This window comes from Salvelinus sp. IW2-2015, linkage group LG18 (assembly GCF_002910315.2).
Source record: "Salvelinus sp. IW2-2015 linkage group LG18, ASM291031v2, whole genome shotgun sequence".
NCBI classification, from domain to species: Eukaryota; Metazoa; Chordata; class Actinopteri; order Salmoniformes; family Salmonidae; genus Salvelinus; species Salvelinus sp. IW2-2015.
This window is the reverse complement of record NC_036858.1, coordinates 57,030,694-57,055,591: the sequence shown is the minus strand read 5'-3', so window position 1 is coordinate 57,055,591 and position 24,898 is coordinate 57,030,694. Positions and strand designations below refer to the sequence as shown.

Sequence of the window (24,898 nt, the reverse complement as noted above, 5' to 3'; positions counted from 1 at the left end):
TCACACCAGCACACACACCACACCACACACACACCACACACAACACACACAACACACACACACACACACACACACACACACACACACACACACACACACACACACACACACACACACACACACACACACACACACACACACACACACACACACACACACACACACACACACACACACACACACACACACATACATACCACACAGACACAGACACACACGCACACACACAGCTCAATGCCAATCACAGTGGATTGGAGGGAATTGGATTCTCGATCAGACCGGAGGTGAATTATTTTATTTTCAATTAGAGGAGCACATTAACAGTCTTTTTCTGTCCTGCTTTGTTTCTCTCCTTCAGTCTCTTTCTCTCCTTGACTTAGATTTTCTCTTCCCTGCTCTGGTAAGTTTTGACTGGAGTGAGTCGAGAGTTTGAGGGAGTTAACCATGAAATACATCATTAGTGATCATTTTGACAGGATCTTGTGTTGAGATCACAGTTTATACTTTTATCTCTCTGTTCTTGTTTATTTCCCCTTTATTTTACCAGTAGGCTAGTTGAGTAGAATGTGCAGAAGATAAATGTGCAAGATGAGATACTGGGGTGCAAAGGAGCAAGATAAATAAATACATACAGTATGGGGATGAGGTAGATTGGATGGGCTATTTACAGATGAGCTATGTACAGGTGAAGTGATCTGTGAGCTGCTCTGACAGCTGGTGCTTAAAGCTAGTGAGGGAGGTAAGAGTCTCCAGCTTTAGTGACTTTTGCAGTTCGTTCCAGTCATTGGAACATATTCCAGCCCGCGTGATCAAAAAAATCTTGTAGCGTGGCTTCCGATTGGTCAGACCAACGTTGATTGGTTCTCGACACTGGTACATCCTGTTTGAGTTTCTGTCTATAAGCCGGGACGAGCAAGATGGCGTCATGGTCAGATTTGCCGAAGGGCTTTGTATACATCGCGGAGGTTAGAGGAGCAGTGGTCGAGAGTATTAGCCCTACGTGTTGTGCAATCAATATGCTGATAAAATGTATGTAGCATTGTTCTCAAATTTGCTTTGTTAAAACCCCCAGCTACAGTAAATGCAGCTTCCGGATATATAGTTTCCAGTTTACATAGAGTCGAGTGAAGTTCCTTGAGGGCCACCTTGGTGTTCACTTGAGGGGGGGGGGGGGTGTACACAGCTGTGACTATAACTGACGAGAATTTTCTTGGTTGGTAGAATGGCCGACATTTGACTGTAAGGAATTCTAGGTCGGGTGAGTAGAAGGACTTGAGTTCCTGTATGTTGTTATGATTACACCATGAGTCGTTAATCATAAAGCATACACCCCCGCCCTTCCTCTTCCCAGAGAGGTGTTTATCTCTGTCGGCGCGATTCATCGAGAAGCCCGGTGGCTGAACCGATTCCGACAACATATCCCGAGAGAGCCATGTTTCCGTGAAACAGAGAATGTTACAATCTCTGATGTCTCTCTGGAAGGCAACCCTCGCTCTAATTTCGTCTACCTTGTTGTCAAGAGACTGGACATTGGCGAGTAGTATACTCGGGAGCAGAGAGCGATGTGCCGTTTTCGAAGCCTGACCAGAAGACAGCTCCGTCTGCCCCTTCTGCGTTGCCGTTGTTTTCGGTCAGCTGCTGGGATTAGGTCCATTGTCTTGGGTGGTGGTACGAAGAGAGGATCTGCTTCGGCAAAGTCGTATTCCTGGTCGCAATGTTGGTAAGTTGACGTTCTTATATCCATTACTTCTTCCCGGCTGTATATAACAAGACTTAAGATTTCCTGGGGTAACAATATAAGAAATAATACATAAAAAAACAAAATACTGCATAGTTTTCTAGGAACGCATAGCGAGGCGACCATCTCTGTCGGCGCCATCTCACCTCATGTAGGGAATAGGGTGGAGTCAGCGAAAGACAAAGGCCAAGAGAAAGTGTGAGCAAAAGAGCAGAGAGAGAAACTGTTAGAGAGATTGAGAAAGAAATGATCGGACAAACAGAGGAAAGAGGTGGAGGAAGGAAGGCATAGAAGCAGTAAAAGACAACCTTACTTGAGAAATTGCCGGCACTCACAATGGAAGGGCTCTCAATATGTTTTCAAAGTGTTCTCACAAACACGGATGTTACACTTGGCTGGCTCTTACAGCCCGCTAGTAACGTTCTCACAGCCCTCTCATTACATTCCTACAACGTTCTTCCTTCCCCTGTCACATCAGAATAGACACACACGCGCGCACACAATCCCTGTACACACACACCCTTTCCCACCTACACTCACGTTGTTGTTTAACAGGATGGATTGTCTAAATAACAGAGGGAGAGTGGGTCGGAACGACGGTAAATAAACAACCAATGACAGGGAAAGAAAATATTAATTTCCATAAGAGTTCTGTCATACCCAGGGTCTGCATGGTTTCCCTTGCTGCCTCTAGGAGGCTGATCTGCATGGTTTCCCTTGCTGCCTCTAGGAGGCTGATCTGCATGGTTTCCCTGCTGCCTCTAGGAGGCTGGATCTGCATGGTTTCCCTTGCTGCCTCTAGGAGGCTGATCTGCATGGTTTCCCTTGCTGCCTCTAGGAGGCTGGTCTGCATGGTTTCCCTTGCTGCCTCTAGGAGGCTGATGCTGCATGGTTTCCCTTGCTGCAATCTAGGAGGCTGATCTGCATGGTTTCCCTTGCTGCCTCTAGGAGGCTGATCTGCATGGTTTCCCTTGCTGCCTCTAGGAGGCTGATCTGCATCCCAAATGGCATCCTTTTCCTTTTGAGTGTTTGAATTGTACCAGATAAATGTTTTAATTGTACCAGATAGGGGTTATTTGGCTTGTAAACATAGTGGAACCCTTTTTGATGCTATATTTAACACTTTTTTGGATGTTCAACAAAGAACCTTGCTCCTAAGGTTCTACAAAGAACCATTAAAAAAGGTACTGTGTAGCACCCCAAAAAATGCCTGCGATGTTTACAACCCTTTTTGGGGCTATATAGTACCCTTTCATATGGTTCTTCATATAACCTTTATGGAGAATCTTTATATAAATAACCCTTCTCAATCGCAAAGGTTATTTGTAGATCCTTTTGAAGAACCATACAGGGTTTTTTATTCTGGCCAGTCATATTATATTGTTAATATTCCATAGAGGTTATGATTGTGTTAATTGATTAGTTGAATCAAATTGAGCTACCTCTGGAACAGCTGGGGGTCATTGAGAAGAGAATTGAGAACCAGTGGCATAACACAGTTTCTCTGGAACCCTGCAAGCAGTGGTGTCAAGTACTTAAGTAAAATTGCTTTATTGAAGTACTACATAAGTAGTGTTTTGGGGTATCTGTACTTTACTTTACTATATATATTTTTGACAACATTTAGTTTTACTACACTACATTCCTAAAGTAAATAGTGTACTTTTTATTCCATACATTTTCCCTGACACTCAAAAGTACTCATTTTGAATGCTTAGCAGGACAGGAAAATGGTCCAATTCAAGCACTTTTCAAGAGAACACTCCTGGTCATCCTACTGCCTCTAATCTGGCGGACTCACTAAACACACATAGTTCGTTTTTATGCCTGAGTGTTGAAGTGTGCCACTGGCTATCCGTATATTAAAATAACAAGAAAATGGTGCAGTCTGGTTTACTTAATATACGAAAAAAATACAGGAAGTTTCGCTGTAATTTTATAAATGGTGACAGATCATTTCTTTGTTCGACAGGGTGGGATCTTTTTGTGTCAGAAAAATGTATCATGCGGTAAACCTTTAAGCGCAAATATTTAATAAACATCATATCAAAGTCAATTTGGAGTCACGCGATGATATGGTGTGTGGTCCTCCCACTACAACTCAGGAAACCATGCAGTTCATTAGGCTACTTTTTTATTTAACTAGGCAAGTCAGTTAAGAACAAATTCTTATGTTCCATGACAGCCTACCCCGGCCAAACCCTAACAACGCTGGACCAATTGTGCACCGCTCTATGGAACTCCAATCACAGCTGGCATTGAACCAGGGTTTGTAATGACCCCTCTAGCACTGAGATGCAGTGCCTTAGACCGCTGCACCACTCAGGAGATACAGATTAAATAAGTTATGATGAACTTCACAGGGTGGTGAAAGTGCACGGTTATGAGCTTGATGTTCGTTTCCAATAATTATCGAGATCTTATTCTGGTGTCATAATGATCCATAATAATCTCATCATGTAGACTAGACAACCCGCACAGCCTACCCGCATTGAATCTGCAAGCTGATGGCTAAAGCGCAGGTGCCAAGACCCGAGGAGGCACATTTGCTATTTAATGCAACAGTTTTTGTGACAAAACTATCGATTTTTATTCGGTACTTGAAAACGGAAGAGAAAAAGTCAATATTTTGTGCAATACATCATCACGCACTGATTTTTATCCGCCACAATCCATTTTGGAAACATACCACTGTCGCCAAACCTAGGTTGTGTCTGTGCTTGTCTATCTCTTTTTTTCTACTTAAAGGCCTATAGTAGCTACAGTATGCGACTGTGTTGCCTTGCGTTTTTGTGAGCAAATGTTTTCACCACGGCCTGTAGGTCCAGGTTGCAGGCCCGACTGTTTTCTATACTGAATATTGCTAAATCTTTCCTGAGACATTGTGCATTATATGTCCATTGCGCTGCACACAATTTAATCTTAGTCTTGAATGGCATGCCAAGATATACCAGAGATAAGGGACTGTTGATATTGCAACCACACAACTCAAATGCCAGTTCACCAGATTGAAAGATATCAAAAAGCTTTTTTTTGTTTGTTCAAGCCCTCAAGAACTGTTGTCCGCTAAAGATGATCATCTGTTTGCATCTGCCAATTTATTGGCTGTCCAGTATCCTGACAACCTGCTCCCAGAGCTTTCTATACAGTTATTCTCTTTCTGTAATGGGGTGCCAAATGAAATCACCACCAGTTGGGGAATCCTGAAATAGGGAATATGCGGTCATTTGGGATTCAGGCATTAGAAAGATCCAGTTTGCAATGTGTTTGTTGTCTGTTTACAGCTCAGGGCTCATTGTGTTTTCCCTAGCGAGACCCTGTCATATTGAACTCATGCGTTAGCCTATGTATGTAATCTCTTTCGGTTTGTTATATTTTATTTACAGTCTGTCTTCTGTCCTTTCATTGGCTTGCCAAGAAAAATCAAGAAGGCATATTCAACATCCGTAGGGGAATGCTATACTGTACATACAGTGCCTTCAGAATGTATTCACACCCTTTGACTTTTATGTTTTATTAAATGTAGATGTTTTTATCCCTGGCCTACACACAATTATCTGTAAGGTACCTTACTCGAGCAGTGACACAGATTCAACCACAAAGATCAGGGAGGTTTTCCAATGCCTCGACAAGTAGAACAAAATTCAGTTGGTGTTACAGCAACCGAAAAAGGTTGGGAACCACTGCCTTTGAGCATAGTGAAGTTACTAATTACACTTTGGATGGTGTATCAATACACTCAGTCACTACAAAGATACAGGCGCCCATCCTCAGTTGCCAGGTAGGAAGGAAACCGCTCATGGATATCACCATGTGGTTAATGGTGACTTTTTAAACAGTTATAGGAGTTTAATGACTGTGGTAGGAGAAAACTGAGGAGGGATCAACAACATTGTAGTTACTCCACAATACTAAGCTAATTGACAGAGTGAAAAGAAGGAAGCCTGTACAGAATAAAAATATTCCAAAACATGCATCTTGTTTTCAAGAAGGCACTAAAGTAATACTGCAAAAAAGTGTGGCACAGCAATTTACTTTTTGTCTTGAAAATAACTTGTTATGTTTGGGGCAGATACAACACATTACTGAGTACCACACTCCATATTTTCAAGCATAGTGGTGGCTGCATCATGTTATGGGTATGCTTGTAATTGTTAAGGACTGGGACGTTTTTCAGGATAAGAAAGAAACAGAATGGAGCTAAGCACAGACAAAATCCCAGAGGAAAACCTGGTTCAGTTCGCTTTCCACCCGACACTGGGAGAGGAATTCATATTTCATCAGGTCAATAACCTAAAACACAAGGCCAAATTTACACTGAGTTGCTTACCAAATAAAATATAATAAATGTATATTCTTAGATGAGCTGATATCTCAAAGTGCTGGACAGAAACCCAGCCTAAAACCACAAACAGCAAGCAATGCAGATGTAGAAGCACGGTGGCTAGGAAAAACTCCCTAGAAAGGCCAAAACCTAGTAAGAAACCTAGAGAGGAACCAGGCTATGAGGGGTGGGCAGTCCTCTTCTGGCTGTGCCGGGTGGAGATTATAACAGAACATGGCCAAGATGTTCAAATGTTCATAAATTACCAGCATGGTCAAATAATAATAATCACAGTAGTTGTCGAGGGTGCAACAGGTCAGCACCTCAGGAGTAAATGTCAGTTTACTTTTCATAGCCGATCATTGAGAGTATCTCTACCACTCCTGCTGTCTCTAGAGAGTTAAACACAGCAGTCTGAACAGGTAGCACGTCCGGTGAACAGTCAGGGTTCCAAGCTGCAGGCAGAACATTTGAAACTAGAGCAGCAGCACAGCCAGGTGGACTGACAGCAAGGAGTCACATGCCAGGTAATCCTGAGGCATGGTCCTAGGGCTCAAGAAAGAAAGAGAGAAGAGAGAATTAGAGAGAGCATACTTAAATTCACACAGGACACCGGATAAGACAGGAGAAATACTCCATATATAACAGACTGACCCTACCCCCGACACATAAATTACTGCAGCATAAATACTTGAGGCTGAGACAGGAGGGGTCAGGAGACACTGTGGCCCCATCCGATGATCCCCGGACATGGTCAAACAGGCAGGATATAACCCCACCCACTTTGCCAAAGCACAGCCCCACACCACCAGAGGGATATCTTCAACCACCAACTTACCATCCTGAGACAAGGCCAAGTATAGCCACAAAGATCTCCGCCACGGCACAACCCAAGGGGGGCGCCAACCCAGACAGGAAGACCACGTCAGTGACTCAACCCACTCAAGTGACCACCCCCCTAGGGACGGCATGGAAGACACCGAAGCATGCTCACCCCTGTAATAGGGTTAGAGGCAGAGAATCCCAGTGGAGAGAGGGGAACCGGCCAGGCAGAGACAGCAAGGGCGGTTCGTTGCTCCAGTGCCTTTCCGTTCACCTTCACACTCCTGGGCCAGACTACACTCAATCATAGGACCTACTGAAGAGATGAGTCTTCAGTAAAGACTTAAAGGTTGAGACCGAGTCTGCGTCTCTCACATGGGTAGGCAGACCATTCCATAAAAATGGAGCTCTATAGGAGAAAGCCCTGCCTCCAGCTGTTTGCTTAGAAATTCCAGGGACAATTAGGAGGCCTGCGTCTTGTGACCGTAGCGTACGTGTAGGTATGTACGGCTGGACCAAATCGGAAAGATAGGTAGGAGCAAGCCCGTGTAATGCTTTGTAGGTTAGCAGTAAAACTTGAAATCAGCCCTTGCCTTAACAGGAAGCCAGTGTAGGGAGGCTAGCACTGGAGTAATATGATCAAATGTTTTGGTTCTAGTCAGGATTCTATCAGCCATATTTATTACTAACTGAAGTGTATTTAGTGCTTTATCCGGGTAGCCGGAAAGTAGAGCATTGCAGTAGTCTAACCTAGAAGTAACAACATTTTTCTGCATAATATTTGGACAGAACATTTCTGATTTTTGCAATGTTACGTAGATGGAAAAAAGCTGTCCTTGAAACAGTCTTGATATGTTCGTCAAAAGAGAGATCAGGGTCCAGAGTAACGCCGAGGTCCTTTACAGTTTTATTTGAGACGACTGTACAACCATCAAGATTAATTGTCAGATTCAACAGAAGATCTGTTTCTTTGTTTCTTTGTTTCTTGGGACCTAGAACAAGCATCTCTGTTTTGTCTGAGTTTAAAAGTAGAACGTTTGCAGCCATCCACTTCTTTATGTCTGAAACACAGGCTTCCAGCGAGGGCAATTTTGGGGCTTCACCATGTTTCATTGAAATGTACAGCTGTGTGTCATCCGCATAGCAGTGAAAGTTAACATTATGTTTTCGAATGACATCCCCAAGAGGTAAAATATATAGTGAAAACAATAGTGGTCCTAAAACGGAACCTTGAGGAACACCGAAATTTACAGTTGATTTGTCAGAGGACAAACCATCCACAGAGACAAACCGATATCTTTCCGACAGATAAGATCTAAACCAGGCCAGAACTTGTCCGTGTAGACCAATTTGGGTTTCCAATCTCTCCAAAAGAATGTGGTGATCGATGGTTTCAAACGCAGCACTAAGGTCTAGGAGCACGAGCACAGATGCAGAGCCACGGTCTGATGCCAATTAACCTTTTTTGGGTACGTGAGACGTTAGCGTCCCACCTCTTCAACAGCCAGTGAAACTGCATGGCGCCAAATTCTAATACAGAAATACTCATTATAAAAATTCAGAAAACAAAACATATTTTACATAGGTTTAAAGATTAACTTCTTGTGAATCCAACCACGGTGTCAGATTTAAAAAATGCTTTACGGCAAAAGCATACCTTACGATTCTTTGAGAACATAGCCCAGCAGAAGAGTTATACAAGTCAGAAATAGAGATAAAATGAATCCCTTACCTTTGATGATCTTCATATGGTTGCACTCAGCAGACATTCATTTACTCAATAAATGTTCCTTTTGTTCGATAACGTCTCTTTATATCCAAAAACCTCCGTTTTGTTTGCGCGTTTTCTTTAGTAATCCACAGGCTCAAACGCAGTCAAAACAGGCAGACAAAAAAATCCAAATTGGATCCGTAAAGTTCATAGAAACATGTCAAACAATGTTTATATTCAATCCTCAGGTTGTTTTTAGCCTAAATAATCGATAATATTTCAACCGGACAATAACGTTGTCAATATAAAATGTAAACAAGAAAGGCACTCTCGAGGTCTCACGCATGAAAAAGCTCTGTGACACTTTAGGGTCCACTCATTCAGACTGCTCTTACTTCCTCATTTTTCAGAATACAAGCCTGAAACAATTTCTAAAGACTGTTGACATCTAGTGGAAGGCATAGGAACTGCAAGTTGAGTCATAAGTCAATGGATACTGTAATGGCATTGAATAGAAAACTACAAAACCCCCAAAAAAACTACTTCCTGAATGGATTTTTCTCAGGTTTTCGCCTGCCAAATCAGTTCTGTTATACTCACAGACACTATTTTAACAGTTTTGGAAAATTTTGAGTGTTTTCCATCCAAATCTACCAGTTATATGCATATCATGTCTTCTGGGCCCGAGAAGCAGGCTGTTTAATTTGGGCATGCTTTTCATCCAAATTTCCGAATGCTGCGCATAGAGAAGGTGAAGGTCATTTACCACCTTCACAAGTGCAGTCTCAGTGCTATGATGGGGTCTAAAACCAGACTGAAGCATTTCGTATACATTGTTTGTCTTCAGGAAGGCAGTGAGTTGCTGRGCAACAGCTTTTTCKKAAAAWMTTGAGAGYAATGGYAGATTCYATATAGGCCGATKGTTTTTTATATTTTCTGGGTCAWGGTTTGGCTTTTTCAAGAGAGGCTTTATTACTGCCACTTTTAGTGAGTTTGGTACACATCCGGTGGATAGAGAGCCGTTTATTATGTTCAACACAGGAGGGCCAAGCACAGGAAGCAGCTCTTTCAGTGGTTTAGTTGGAATAGGGTCCAGTATGCAGCTTGAAGGTTTAGAGGCCATGATTATTTTCATCATTGTGTCAAGAGATATAGTACAAAACACTTGAGTCTCTCCCTTGATCCTAGGTCCTGGCAGAGTTGTGCAGACTCAGGACAGCTGAGCTTTGGAGGAATACGCAGATTTAAAGAGGAGTCCGTAATTTGCTTTCTAATGATCATGATKTTTTCCTCAAAGAAGTTCATGAATTTATTACTGCTGAAGTGAAAGCCATCCTCTCTTGGAGAATGCTGCTTTTTAGTTAGCTTTGCGACAGTATAAAAAATACATTTTGGATTGTTCTTATTTTCCTCAATTCAGTTGGAAAAATAGGATGATCGAGCAGCAGTGAGGGCTCTTCGATACTGCACGGTACTGTCTTTCCAAGCTAGTCGGAAGACTTCCAGTTTGGTGTGGCGCCATTTCCGTTCCAATTTTATGGAAGCTTGCTTCAGAGCTCGGGTATTTTCTGTATACCAGGGAGCTAGTTTCTTATGACAAATGTTTTTAGTTTTTAGGGGTGCGACTGCATCTAGTGTATTGCGCCATGTTAAATTGAGTTCCTCAGTTAGGTGGTTAACTGATTTTTGTCCTCTGACGTCCTTGGGTAGGCAGAGGGAGTCTGGAAGGGCATCAAGGAATCTTTGGGTTGTCTGAGAATTTATAGCATGACTTTTGATGATCCTTGGTTGGGAATCTGAGCAGATTATTTGTTGCGTTTGCAAATGTAATAAAATAGTGGTCCGATAGTCCAGGATTATGGGGAAAAACATTAAGATCCACAACATTTATTCCATGGGACAAAACTAGGTACAGAGTATGACTGTGGCAGTGAGTAGGTCCGGAAACATGTTGGACAAAACCCACTGAGTCGATGATGGCTCTGAAAGACTTTTGGAGTGGGTCTGTGGACTTTTCCATGTGAATATTAAAGTCACCAAAAATTTGAATATTATCTGCTATGACTACAAGGTCTGATAGGAATTCAGGGAACTCAGTGAAGAACGCTGTATATGGCCCAGGAGGCCTGTAAAACAGTGGCTATAAAAAGGTGATTGAGTAGGCTGCATAGATTTCATGACTAGAAGCTCAAAAGACGAATAAAAAAATAAATAATTGTAAATTGAAATTTGCTATCGTAAATGTTAGCAACACCTCCGCCTCTGCGGGATTCGCGGGGGATATGGTCACTAGTGTAACCAGGAGGTGAGGCCTCATTTAACACAGTAAATTCATCAGGCTTAAGCCATGTTTCAGTCAGGCCAATCACATCAAGATTATGATCAGTGATTAGTTCATTGACTWTAACTGCCTTTGAAGTSAGGGATCTAACATTAAGTAGCCCTATMTTGAGATGTGAGGTATCACGATCTCTTTCAATAATGGTAGGAATGGAGGAGGTCTTTATTCTAGTGAGATTGCTAAGGCGAACACCGCCATGTTAAGTTTTGCCCAACCTAGGTCGAGGCACAGACACGGTCTCAATGGGGATAGCTGAGCTGACTACACTGACTGTGCTAGTGGCAGACTCCACTAAGCTGGCAGGCTGGCTAACAGCCTGCTGCCTGGCCTGCACCCTATTTCATTGTGGAGCTAGGGGAGTTAGAGCCCTGTCTATGCTTGTAGATAAGATGAGAGCACCCCTCCAGCTAGGATGGAGTCCGTCACTCCTCAACAGGCCAGGCTTGTTCCTGTTTGTGGGTGAGTCCCAGAAAGGGGGACAATTATCTACAAATTCTATCTTTTGGGAGAGGCAGAAAACAGTTTTCAACCAGCGATTGAGTTGTGAGACTCTGCTGTAGAGCTCATCACTKCCCCTAACTGGGAGGGGGKCAGAGACAATTACTCGATGCCGACACATCTTTCTAGCTGATTTACACGCTGAAGCTATGTTGCGCTTGGTGACCTCTGACTGTTTCATCCTAACATCGTTGGTGCCGACGTGGATAACAATATCCCTATACTCTCTACACTCGCCAGTTTTAGCTTTAGCCAGCACCATCTTCAGATTAGCCTTAACGTCGGTAGCCCTGCCCCCTGGTAAACAGTGTATGATCGCTGGATGATTAGTTTTAAGTCTAATACTGCGGGTAATGGAGTCGCCAATGACTAGGGTTTTCAATTTGTCAGAGCTAATTGTGGGAGGCTTCACATTGTCACATACACATGGTTAGCAGATGCAAATGTGAGTGTAGCGAAATGCTTGTGCTTCTAGTTCCGACAGTTGAGTAATATCTAACAAGTAATCTATCAATTCCCCAACAACTACCTAATACACACAAATCTAAAGGGTTGAATGGGAATATGTACTTTTAAGTATTTGGAACGGCAGGTATCCTAGTGGTTAGAGCGTTGGGCTAGTAATTGAAAGGTTGCAAGATCAAATCCCCAAGCTGACAAGGTTAAAGTATGTCAGTCTGTCCCTGAACAAGGCAGTTAACCTTCTGTTCCTAGGCCATCATTGAAAAGAAGAAATTGTTCTTAGCTGACTTGCCTAGTTAAATAAAGGTACAAAAAATTACTGAGTGGCATAGGCAAGGTGCAATAGATGGTATAAAATACAGTATATACATGAGATATTGAAACATTATTTAGAGAACATTGTATAAAGTGACTGGTGATCCATTTATTAAAGAGGCCAGTGAGGGTTTCAATGTAGACAGCAGCCTCTCTGAGTTAGTGATGGCGGTTTAGCAGTCTGATGGCCTTGAGATAGAAGCTGTTTTTCAGTCTCTCGGGCCCAGCTTTGATGCACCTGTACTGACCTCGCCTTCTGGATGGTAGCTCAGGTGGGATGTCCTTGATGATCTTTTTGGCCTTCCTGTGACATCGGTTTACCAAGAAGACAGTGAATGTTCCTGAGTGGCCGAGTTACAGTTTTGACTTAAACCTAATTGAAAATGTATGGTAAGACCTGAAAATGGTTGTCTAGCAATGATCAACAACCAATTTGACAGAACTTTTATAATTTGTATGTGAATAATGGCCGAATATTGCACATCCAGGTGTGGAAAGCTCTTAGAGACTTACCCAGAAAGACCCAGAGCTGTAATCACTGCCAAAGTTGCTTCTACAAATATTGCCTCTTGGGTGTGAATAGTTACGTAAATTAGATATTTCTGTATTTTGATTTCAATACATTTGAAAAAAATTCTAAAAACATGTTTTCACTTTATCATTATGGTATTGTGTGTAGGTATTGTGTGAGAAAAAAAATGATTTAATTCATTTTGAATTCAGGCTGTAGGACAACAACATGCTGAATAAGTCAAGGGGTATGAATACTTTCTGAAGGCACGTATATACAACACGTCCATATGGAACATTATACAGTAAACTCAAACTCCCATGATATATAAAACAGACAGGCAGTTAACAGAATAATCTCATTGGAGTTGTAGTTTGTTCAGTGTGATGGACTAATCTGCATGTTTTCTCATGGTCTCACCTTCCTGGCTGTGTGGCTGTTGATTATATATCTTGACCTCACTTTATCAGGGTCTTAGGTCATAAAGACAGAGAGAGAGTTTATTGCTCGATCATAATGAACACACACACATGCACGGACACGCATGCACTCACAGAAAAACAGTTAAAGAGAAGTAGCTTGGCCAAAGTCTAGTTAAAGCTAGTGTGGTAGCAGCAAGGCTCCTCAAGCCTCTCCCTGCATAGTCCACTACTTTTGACCAGAGTGATAAGGTCTCTGGTCAAAAGTAGTGCACTATACATGGAACAGAGTGCCATTTGGGATAGCCTATGTCCCTTTGACTCATTTGGGCTCCTGTGTGATGCAGTGGTCTAAGGCACTGCATCTCAGTGCTAGAGTCATCACTACAGGCACCCTGGTTCAAATCCAGGCTGTATTACAACGGGCTGTGATTGTGAGTCCCATAGTGTGGCGCACAATTGGCCCAGCGTTGTCTGGGTTTGGCTGGTGTAGGCCGTCATTGTAAATAAGAATTTGTTCTTAACTGACTTGTCTAATTAAATAAAGGTTACATTTTAATAAAAAAATGGTACTATAAGCCACTTATCATTCCTCTCTCTGTTACCATGGAGACCTGCTGGTTGGCATGATAGCTTCACCACTGAGGAACATATTCCGTATGTCTTCCCTCTCTGGTCTCTTATTGAAGGAGAAACAATTTTAATGAAGAAAAGATGGAAAAGAGAGGGGGAAGGAAGGAGGAAGTGATGGAGGGAGGAAGGTAGGGAGAGAGGTATACAGAGTACGAAACGACAAGGGAGGGAGAGAGACGAGAGAGAGAGCAGGAGGGAGAGAGAAGAGAGAGAGAGCAGGAGGGTGAGAGAAGAGAGAGAGCAGGAAGTTAGAGAGAGAGAGGGGGAGAGAGAGGAGAGAGAGATCAGGAAGCAGAGAGAGAGAGTGAGAGAAGGAGGGAGAGAGGAGAGAGACAGCGCAAGCCAGGGTCTCTGTGTGTGTCTGTTTTCTAAAAGCTGCTTGGCGATGAAAGACCATCTCTCCATCTGGTTTACACTCCTCTACATTTGTTGTTTTGTTTCTTCACTGATCTGCTCTCTTCAGGTAAAAATCTACTGGGACTTTAAGCTCTGAATTTCGAGGGTGCGTCCCAAATGGCACTCTTCTCCCTGTATAGTGCACTACTTTTGACCAGGTCCCATTGGGACAACAGCCTCTGATCACTCAGACAACAGCCTATGATCAAATGAAACATTACATTTTTGTCTTGCTTTTAGGAGAAGAGAAAAACATCCTCAACAGAACCACTGTGGTTTGTGTGTTAGAGAGAGAGAGAGAGAGAGAGAGGTAGAGAGAGAGAGAGAGGTAGAGAGAGAGAGAGAGAGAGAGACGAGAGAGAGAGAGAGAAGAGAGAGAGAGAGAGAGAGAGAGAGAGAGAGAGAGAGAGAAGAGAGAGAGAGAGAGAGAGAGAGAGAGAGAGAGAGAGAGAGAGAGAGAGAAGAGAGAGAGAGAGGGAGAGAGAGAGAGAGACGACGGAAGATGGAAGAGAGAGGGAGAGAAAGAGGGAGGAAGGGAGGAGGAGGGAGGGATGGAGTGGTTACATCTTCCTGCCTCTCTCTCTGAAACCTCTTTTCTTCCCTGTGTGTGTGTGTATGTGTGTGTGTGTGTGTGTGTGGTGGGTGTTTGTGTGGTGTGTTGGTGTTGTTGTGTGGTGTGTGTGTGTGTGTGTGTGTGTGTGTGTGTGTGTGTGTGTGTGTGTGTGTGTGTGTGTGTGTGTGTGTGTGTGGTGTGGTGTGTGTGTGTGTGGTGTTTGGTGAGAAAGAGAGACAGATCTTAAAATTAACCATTAAAGACTACCAGAATCCACTGGATTCTCAAATTACATTGAATGAACTACAGGACAAAATACAAACCTTCCAACCCAAAACGGCCTGTGGTATCCTCAATTAAATGATAAAATATACAGACCACAAATTCCAATTGGCTATACTTAAACTCTTCAACATCATCCTTAGCTCTTCCCCAAAATTTGGAACCAAGGACTGATCACCCCATTCCACAAAAGTGGAGACAAATTTGACCCCAATAACTGCCGTGCGTCAACAGCAACGTTGATATGCGTCAACAGCAACGTTGGGAAAATCCTCTGCATTATCATTATTAACAGCAGACTCGAACAGTTCCTCAGTGAAAACAATGAACTAAGCAAATGTCAAATTGGCTTTATACCAAATTACTGTAGGACAGCCCACGTATTCATGCTGCACACCCTAATTGACAAACTAACAAACCAAAGGCAGTCTTCTCATGCTTTGTTGATTTCAAAAAAGTTTTAAACTCAATTTGGCATGAGGGACTGCTATACAAATTGATGGAAAGTGGTGTTGGGGGAAACACATACAACATTATAAAATCCATGTACACAAACAACAAGTGTGTGATTAAAATTGGCAAAAAACACAAACATTTCTTTCCACAGGGCCATGGGGTGAGACAGGGATGCAGCTTAAGCCCCACCCTCTTCAACATTTATATCAATGAATTGCCGAAGGCACTAGAACAGTCTGCAGCACCCGGCCTCACCTTACTAGAATCTGAAGTCAAATATCTACTGTTTGCTGATGATCTAGTCCTTCTGTCCCAAAACAAGTAGGGCCAAAAGCAGCACCTAGTGATTCTGCACAGATTCTGTCAGACTTCGGCCCTGACAGTAAATCTCAGTAAGGCAACAATAATGGTGCTCCAAAAAATATCTATTTGCCAGGACCACAAATATAAATTCCATCTAGACACCATTGTCCTAGAGCACATATAAAAATGTACAATACCTCAGCCTAAACATCAGCACCACAGGTAACTTCCACAAGGCTGTGAACGATCTAAGAGACAAGGCAAGAAGGGCCTTCTATACCATCACAAGGAACATAAAATTCAACATACCAATTAGGATCCGGCTAAAAATACTTGAATCGGTTATAGAACCCATTGCACTTTATGGTTGTGAGGTCTGGGGTCCGCTCACCAACCAAGAATTCACAAAATCCTCCGTGCACAACGTAAAACATCAAATAATGCATGCAGAGCAGAATAAGGCCGATACCCGCTAATTATCTAAAACAGCCGTTAAATTCTACAACCACCTAAAAGGAAACAATTCCCAAACCTTCCATAACAAAGCCATAATTATTTGACACATTGGAAAGAATGAACAAGAAAACTGATCAAACTAGAATGCTATTTGGCCCTAAACAGAGAGTACACAGAGGCAAAATACCTGACCGCTGTGACTGACACAAACTTAAGGAAAGTTTTGACCACAGGAAAAGGGCAACCAGTGAAGAACAAACACCATTGTAAATACAACCCATATTTATGTTTATTTATTTTCCCTTTTGTACTTTAACTATTTGCACATAATATGACATTTGAAATGTCTTTATTCTTTTGGAATTTTTGTGAGTGTAATGTTTACTGTACATTTTATTGTTCATTTCACTTTTGTTTATTATTTACTTCACTTGCTTTGGCAATGTTTATTTCCCATGCCAATAAAGCCCTCAAAATATATTGAATTAAAATTGAGAGAGAGAGAGAGACAGGTAGAGAGAGAGAAAGAGAGATGAAGGAGGGATGGATGAGAGAGAGGGAGAGAAAGGAGAGAGAGGAGTGAGAATGAGAGAGGGATGGAGTGGTCATGTCTTCCTGCTCTCTTCTGTGCCACCTCTCTTCTTCCCTGTGTGTGTGTGTGTGTCAGTGTGTGTTTTTGTGTCAGTGTGTGTACACACTGTGTGTGCGAGTGTTTGTGTGTGTGTCTGTGTGTGGATGCCGGTGTTTGTGTGTGTGGGTATGTGTGTGTGTGTAATCCTTACCCCTGGCGCAGTCTGTATCCTTTGAAAACGAGCAGAGGTAATCTCCACTGGCAGGAGAGACACAGACAGTGTGGACACGTACTTGTGTGTGTGTGTCATCTTTCTATCCCATGTCCTCTATTGGATTGTGAAAGGTTAGGTGGTGTCATGATTAGGCACCACTACCACACGTCATCATTACACACTGCAATCTGTTGACACACACGCACGCACGCACATGCACATACACACACAATGCGCCTGTACATGCGATTGAAACACCTGACACATGAAGCATACATGACAACAAAGTAAATAAAACTCTCTGGAAGAAGAGAGTGAGAGTGGAAAGGATGGATGGAGGGAGGGACAGAGACGGATGAAGGGAGGGATGGATGGAGATGGAATGATGGAGGGAGGGAGGTATAGTGTGGTAGGGTTAGCAAGGTGGTGTGGTGTGACAGCAGTGTCTTTCACTCTGCGTCCCAAATGGCACCCTATTCCCTACATAGCGCACAAAGTAGTGCACGATAAAAGGAATGGGGTGCCATTCGGAAATATTGAAGCCAACCTGCTTCTTGTTAACAGGGATTTGTGCCGTAGCAGGGGGAAGAGAGGGATGGAGAGGACGAGAAGATGAGGAGATACATTGTTCAAAAATAGACATTACTGAAGTAGAGGTGATCTATTTTCCCTATCCTCTCCTTCTTCTCCTCTCTTCCTGTATATTTCACTCTCACTCACTCAGTCACCTCACTCACGCACTCACACACCAGGCAGATCGCTCAAGCTTGACTTCAGTCCTGTGCTGAGGACGTCGGGAAATCTATTACCATGAAGTAAGCTTGGGTTTTTCTAGGGCATTGTGGACCGCATTGTAGATTGTCTAATCCCATGACTCCGGATTCGAAGGTTGCGTGCTCAATATTTGTTTTAACTCTATCCTACCTTATTCGGAATTAATACCTAAACGTAATGTTTTAACCCTATCAAAAACCTTAACCGTTAACTTTGAAATTTGACTACTTAGAAATGTGAAGTTTGGAGTAATTGAACGATGCTGACAGGAGGAGTCAATTGAGGGTGTCAAAAAAAGGAATTTGATGTTTGAAGCAACTTCAAATATTGAGAAATATGGATAAACATCAGAATCTGAAGTCAAATTGATAAAACTGGGAGATCATGTCGCACACACACACACATACACGGACACACCATCCCTTCCCCAATACCTGATCTCTGACCTCTTCCTTCTCTCTCTTTACTCAGGACCCAGGTGCTCTGTTTCTCTGTACTCAGTCGATTCTGTGTGTGTGTCTACAGGTTCAGAGTAAAGAAAGATCCACAGCCTTCTGACTCTACCTCACACCCTCACCCTAACAGTGAGTACTACAGTTCATATATCATGGCTGGGATTTTTCTCTATCTGTGACTGGGTTACCATCTGATGTTTCAGAGAGTGTTACCAAAACAACTGATGTTGTTATTGCTGTTGTGTTATTTTGAGGGCTATAGTTCCAGTAGGCCTAGTTGATACTACTGGGAGGACGGATTGGCATAAATCATTCATTACAATTACAAAATACAACTATAAATAATGACAAAGCAAAAACAGTTTTTTTTAAAAGTTTGCAATAAAAAAAAAATACTGATGTCAAATTGACATAAGTATTCAGACCGTTTACTCAGTACTTTGTTGAAGCACCTTTGGCAGTGATTACAGCCTTGATTCCTCTTGGGTATGACCCTACAAGTTTGGCACACCTATATTTTGGGATGTGAATACATATGTAAGTAAGGTATTTGCAGAATGCACTGCATACAATTTTTTTTAAATAAAACGTTTTTTGTTTTTTTTGTATACAGTGCCTTGCGGAAAGTATTCAGACCCCTTGACTTCCTCAGCATTTTGTTATATTACAGCCTTATTATAAAATGGATGACATAAAAAAATCCTTCATCAGAACCTTTGCTTTGAGCAAAAACCAAGCCATTAGGTCAAAGGAATTGTCCGTAGAACTCCAAGACAGGATTGCGTCGAGGCACAGATCTTGGGAAGGGTACCAAAAACATTTCCACAGTGGCCTCCATCATTCTTAAATGGAAGAAGTTTGGAACCGCCAAGACACTTCCTAGAGCTGGCCGCACGGCCAAAGTGAGCAATCGGGGGAATAGGGCCTTGGTCAGGGAGGTGACCAAGAACCAGATGGTCACTCTGACAGAGCTCCAGAGTTCCTCTGTGGAGATGGGAGAACCGTCCAGTAAGACAACCATCTCTGCAGCACAGGATCGAGGGAAAGATGAACGGAGCAAAGTACAGAGAGATCGTTGATGAAAACCAGCTGCAGAGCGCTCAGTACCTCAGACTGGGGCGAAGGTTCACCTTCCAACAAGACAACGACCCTAAGCACACAGCCAAGACAATGCAGGAGTGGCTTCGGGACAAGTCTCTTAATGTCCTTGAGTGGCCCAGCCAGAGCCCGGACTTGAACCCGATTGAACATCTCTCTAGAGACCTGAAAATAGCTCTGCAGTGACACTCCCTATCCAACCTGACAGAGCTTGAGAGGATCTGCAGAGAAGAATGGGAGAAACTCCCCAAATACAGGTTTGCCAAGCTTGTAGCGTCATAACCAAGAAGAATAAAGGCGATAATCACTGCCAAAGGTGCTTCAACAAAGTACTGAGTAAAGGGTCTGAATATTTATGTAAATGTAATATTTATGTATTTATGAATATTTTTTATTAAAAAAAATAATAATAAACGATTTTTCCTTTTCATTATGTGGTATTATGTGTAAATTGATGAGTGAAAAAAAACAATTGAATCAATTTTAGAATAAGGCTGTAACGTAACGAAATGTTTAAAACGTCAAGGGGTCTGAATACTTTCCAAATGCACTGTATACTGAACAAAAATATAAACACAACATGTAATGTGTTGGTCCCATGTTTCATCAAAAATAAATCCCAGAAATGCTCCATATGCACAGAAAGCTTATTTCTCTGAAATGTGTATTTCATCCCTGTTAGTGAGCATTTCTCAATTGCCAAGACAATCCATCCACCTGACTGGTGTGGCATATCAAGATGATTAAACAGCATGCTCATTACACAGGTGCACCTTGTGCTGGGGACAATAAAAGGCCACTCTAAAATGTGTAGTTTTGTCACACAGCACAATGCCACAGATGTCTTGAGTTTTGAGGGAGTGTGCAATTGGCATGCTGACTGCAGGAATGTCCACCTGAGGTATTGCCAGAAAATTGAATTTTCATTTCTCTCCATAAGCTTCCTCCAATGTAATTTTAGAGAATTTGGCAGTACTTCCAAATCGCCTCACAACCGCAGAACACGTGTATAACGTTGTGTTGGCGAGCGGTTTGCCGATGTCAACGTTGTTAACGGAGTGCCCCATGGTGACGGTGGGGTTATGGTATGGGCAGGCATAAGCTACAGAAAATGAACACAATTGCGTATTACCTATGGCAAATTGAATGCACAGAGACACTGTGAAGAGATCCTAAGTCCTATCGTTGTCCCATTCAACCGCCGCCATCACCTAATGTTTCAGCATGATAATGCACTTTTTACTAAGAAAATGCTATGTTTTTTTATTTAAGTAGTATGTGTTCAGGAAGTGGAAATTAGTCTAAGCTATAAGAAGTTTGTTAATGGATATTTATATTTTGTGTTTTTAAGTTATCATTTCAGTTTTACTTGGTGTTATCACTGTTACACACAGTAGAATAAAGGCGAGGATGTTGCAAGGATCTGTACACAATTCCTGCAAGCTGAAAATGTCCCAGTTCTTCCATGGCCTGCATACTCACCAGACACTGAGTCACCCATTGAGCATGTTTGCGATGCTCTGAATCGATGTGTATGACAGTGTGTTACAGTTCCTGCCAATATCCTGCAACTTCACTCAGCTATTGACGAGGAGCAGGACAACATTCCACAGGCCACAATCAACAACCTGATCAATTCTATGTGAAGGAGAGATGTCGCGCTGCATGAGGCAAATGGTGATCACACCAGATACTGACTGGTTTTCTGATCCACGCCCATACCTTTTCTTTAAGGTACCTGTGAGCAACAGATGCATATCGCTATACCCAGTCATGTGAAATCCATAGATTAGMGATTAATTTATTTATTTCAATTGACTGATTTCCTTATACGAACTGTAACACCGTAAAATCTGTTGAGTTTATATTTTGATTCAGTTATACATTTACATTTAGTTAATTTAGCAGATGCTGTTATCACATCACATCAGACTTTTGATACCAATGTAGGGTGAAAGGGCCCCTTTCAATTGTGAACTGCTCTGAAGTAATGATATAGATGTTGTTGTTTTTTTCATTTTGAAAATACAAATTACAGCTTTCAAAAGTATCTTGTTACAAAATACATTGGAGTGTAATTCAGCCCAGTGTAATATAACATATAAAATACTCAGAAGTAGTTAGAATACTTATTTCAAATACTTGTAAGATAGTTAGATCCCTGAATGGCTGACAGGTGAATACAATTTTGCACACAGCCATGCAATCTCCATAAACAAGCATTGGCAGTAGAATGGCCTTACTGAAGAGTTCAGTGACTATCAACGTGGCACTGTTATAGGATGCTACCTCTCCAACAAGTCAGTTCATCAAATTTCTGCCCTGCTAGAGCTGCCCCGGTCAACTGTAAGTGCTGTTATTGTGAAGTGGAAACATCTCGGAGCAATAACGACTCATCCGCAAAGTGGTTTGCCACATAAGCTCACAGAACGGGATGGCATAGTGCTGAAGCGTGTAGCGCGTAAAGACGTCTGTTCTCGGTTGCAACATTCACTACTGAGTTCCAAACTGCCTCTGGAAGCAACGTCAGCACCAGACCTGTTTGTCTGGAGCTTCATGAAATGGGTTTCCATGGCTGAGCAGCCGCACATAAGCCTAAGATCACCATACACAATGCCAAGCGTCAGCTGGAGTGGTGTAAAGCTCGCCACTATTGGACTGGAGCAGTGGAAACGCGTTCTCTGGAGTGAGGAATCACGCTTCCCCATCTGGCAGTCCTACGGACAAGTCTGTGTTTGGTGGATGCCAGGAGAACGCTACGTGCCCCAATGCATAGTGCCATCTAGTGAAGGGAATTCTTAACGCTACAGCATACAATGACATTCTAGACTATTCTGTCCTTCCAACTTTGTGGCAAAGGTTTGGGGAAGGCCCTTTCCTGTTTCAGCATGATAATGCCCTCATGCACAAAGTGAGGTCCATATGGTTTGTTGTAATCAGTGTGGAAGAACTTGACTGCCCTGAACAGAGCCCTGACCTCAACCCCATCGAACACCTTTTGGAATTAATTAGAATGCCAACTGCGAGCCAGGCCTAATCGCCCAACATCAGTGGCCCGACCTCACCAGTGTTCTTGTGGCTGAATGGAACCCTGAAGTCCCTGCAGCAATGTTGCAACATCTAGTGGACAGTCTTTCCAGAAGTGTGGAGGCTGTTATAGCAGCAAAGGGGGGACCAACTCCATATTACTTGATTTTGGAATCGTCATATATATATATAATATATACATATTACTCATTGGAATCTGTGATTGTTTATGCCTGGCAGGTGTTCCGAGCTCAATCTGTTTATCCTTCTCTCGATCTCTCGTGTGGGAACAGAGAGAGATATAGAGGTTCAGAGAGATGGACAGAGAGAGTGAGAGAGAGAGAGAGAGAGAGACTTAGCTAGATACTACTGTTCCTAAATGGGAAAGTAAAAGAGTTCTTTCTGTCTCCCTGGAGCTAAAGATCAACTGTAAATCACCCTAATAGAAACTAGAGCTGTTTGTGTGTGTGTGTGTGTGGTGTGTGTGTGTGTGTGTGTGTGTGTGTGTGTGTGTGTGTGTGTGTGTGTGTGTGTGTGTGTGTGTGTGTGTGTTGTGTGTGTGTGTGTGTGTGTGTGTGTGTGTGTGTGTGTGTGTGTGTGTGTGTGTGTGTGTGTGTGTGTGTGTGTGTGTGTGTGTGTGTGGTGTGTGCGTGCGTGCGTGTGTAGTCATTCCCCAAGGCTATTGTATGGTAAACACTCTCTGGCAAGGCTGCAGGAGCATGCACTGAATACGTATTACATCTATTATATATTGTAATTATTTTTGAGTCAGAAGACACAACTAGGGGTTGAGTTAATGTAATATATTCTCTTTTGCCTTGCATACAGAAAGAGATATGATGGAATCAGAAAGACAGAATGATACAGAACGAGAACCAGAGAGGGGTTATACAGACAGATATAAGTAAAAATAAAAACAGAGTGAGACACACACAGAAAGAAGAGAGAAGAGAGCTGCAGAGGTCAGATGAGGGCAGATGAGTTTCTGTGTGTGTGTGTGGTGTCTGATGCAACATGTTGTAAAAGTCTGATATTGTTATATTGTTCACTGGTAAATGGGAGAGCTTGGATAACTGAGACCTTTACACACACTCACGCACGCACGCACACACACACACTCACTGTCTTGTATAACTAACCTTGTGGGGACACACAATTCCGTCCCATTCAAAATCCTATTTTCCCTAACCCCTAAACCCTTACCCTAACCCTAACCTTAACTTAACCCGAAAACCTAACCCTACCATATCTCCTAACCATAACCCTAAACTAACCCAAGCTAATCCCTAAACCATTGTTTGTTTTAATGAGTTTTTGCATGTTGATACATTTTATGCTACAACAAAAAACATATATATATATTTTAAACTAATCCAATCTGTTAGTAGTTATTGCACCCGTTACTGATATGGTTGTTCATCATTGAGATAGTCTCAGTATTCAATCTTCCCTACCCTGGCAGTCATTCTGAATGCAGGTTGCTGGTGATAAAACTGTTCACTTGTTGAATATCCTATCTCTGGCTGGATTCCAATAGGAATTACACGTCACTTTGCAAACCAGAAAAATGTGACTTGCAGGCCAGATGTGGCCTTTAAACCAGGGGTTTCCTAACACCACTGTATTAGGGTATAACTACAGTAGGCCCTTATGATATATATTTATTAGTAATGCATTTTCATAAATAATTTAATCGTAAAGGCTATAAGGCTGGTGGAACCATTCATAGGGTTCTAGGAAGAACCTTTAGATGATAAATGGTTCCTGGTAGAATCCTTCATAGAGGGTTCTAGAGCAGAACCATTTACAATGGGTTCTATGAAGAACCCTACATGGAGGGTTCTAGTTGTGATGTTATGGTTGATACCGGAGCTCCGAGGCATGCGTCGTAAATGCTAAGCAGTTTACTTCGAAGTAGTGTGCCAATGCTTGTACTTAACCAGAGGCACATGGTCAATGAACATCTGAAGCTTTGTTTAGTTGAACAACCACCTGATTGGTTTGGTATTGGTTTCCGTAAGAAACCGAAAGGCTACCCTGTGCACGCGCTACCACATGTGCAACGTCATATATAATAACTTGGCTGTTCTAATTTATTTTGACCATCATGTGATCAACGCCTGGAGTACTGAACATATTTTAGACACAATGGGCTTGAAATGCTCAATGTTTCAGGAAGCTTAGTATTCCCCATCACTATTTCTAGTAGAACGATCTGCAAAGGGTTCTGCCTAGCACAAAAAGAGTTCCCCTATGGGGACAAACCGAAGAACCGTGTATGCTTTTACATAGTACCTTTTTTTCTAAGATTGTAAACAAAGAGTTATGGGTTTTTGTTGGGAATACTTCAAATTCACCACCTGTTAATGATTCACAGAAACAGAGCTGCTGTGTTCATGTCATTCACCGGAAGTTAATATAACATCATTGCTGCTAGAAGTAGAATGTTGTATTTGATAGACGGGAAAAGGAGGGGAAGTTATGGAGGTCAGTGTCAACAAGCTATAACAGTCGCTGCAATTATTTTGACCTTTATTAA

At 42.4% G+C, this 24,898-nt stretch overlaps 1 pseudogene; it reads left to right on the top strand.

Annotated features, from left to right (window-relative positions):
• The window catches only part of LOC111977964 (RNA binding protein fox-1 homolog 3-like), a 736,610-nt pseudogene that overhangs the window by 221,336 nt on the left and 490,376 nt on the right, over positions 1-24,898 (top strand).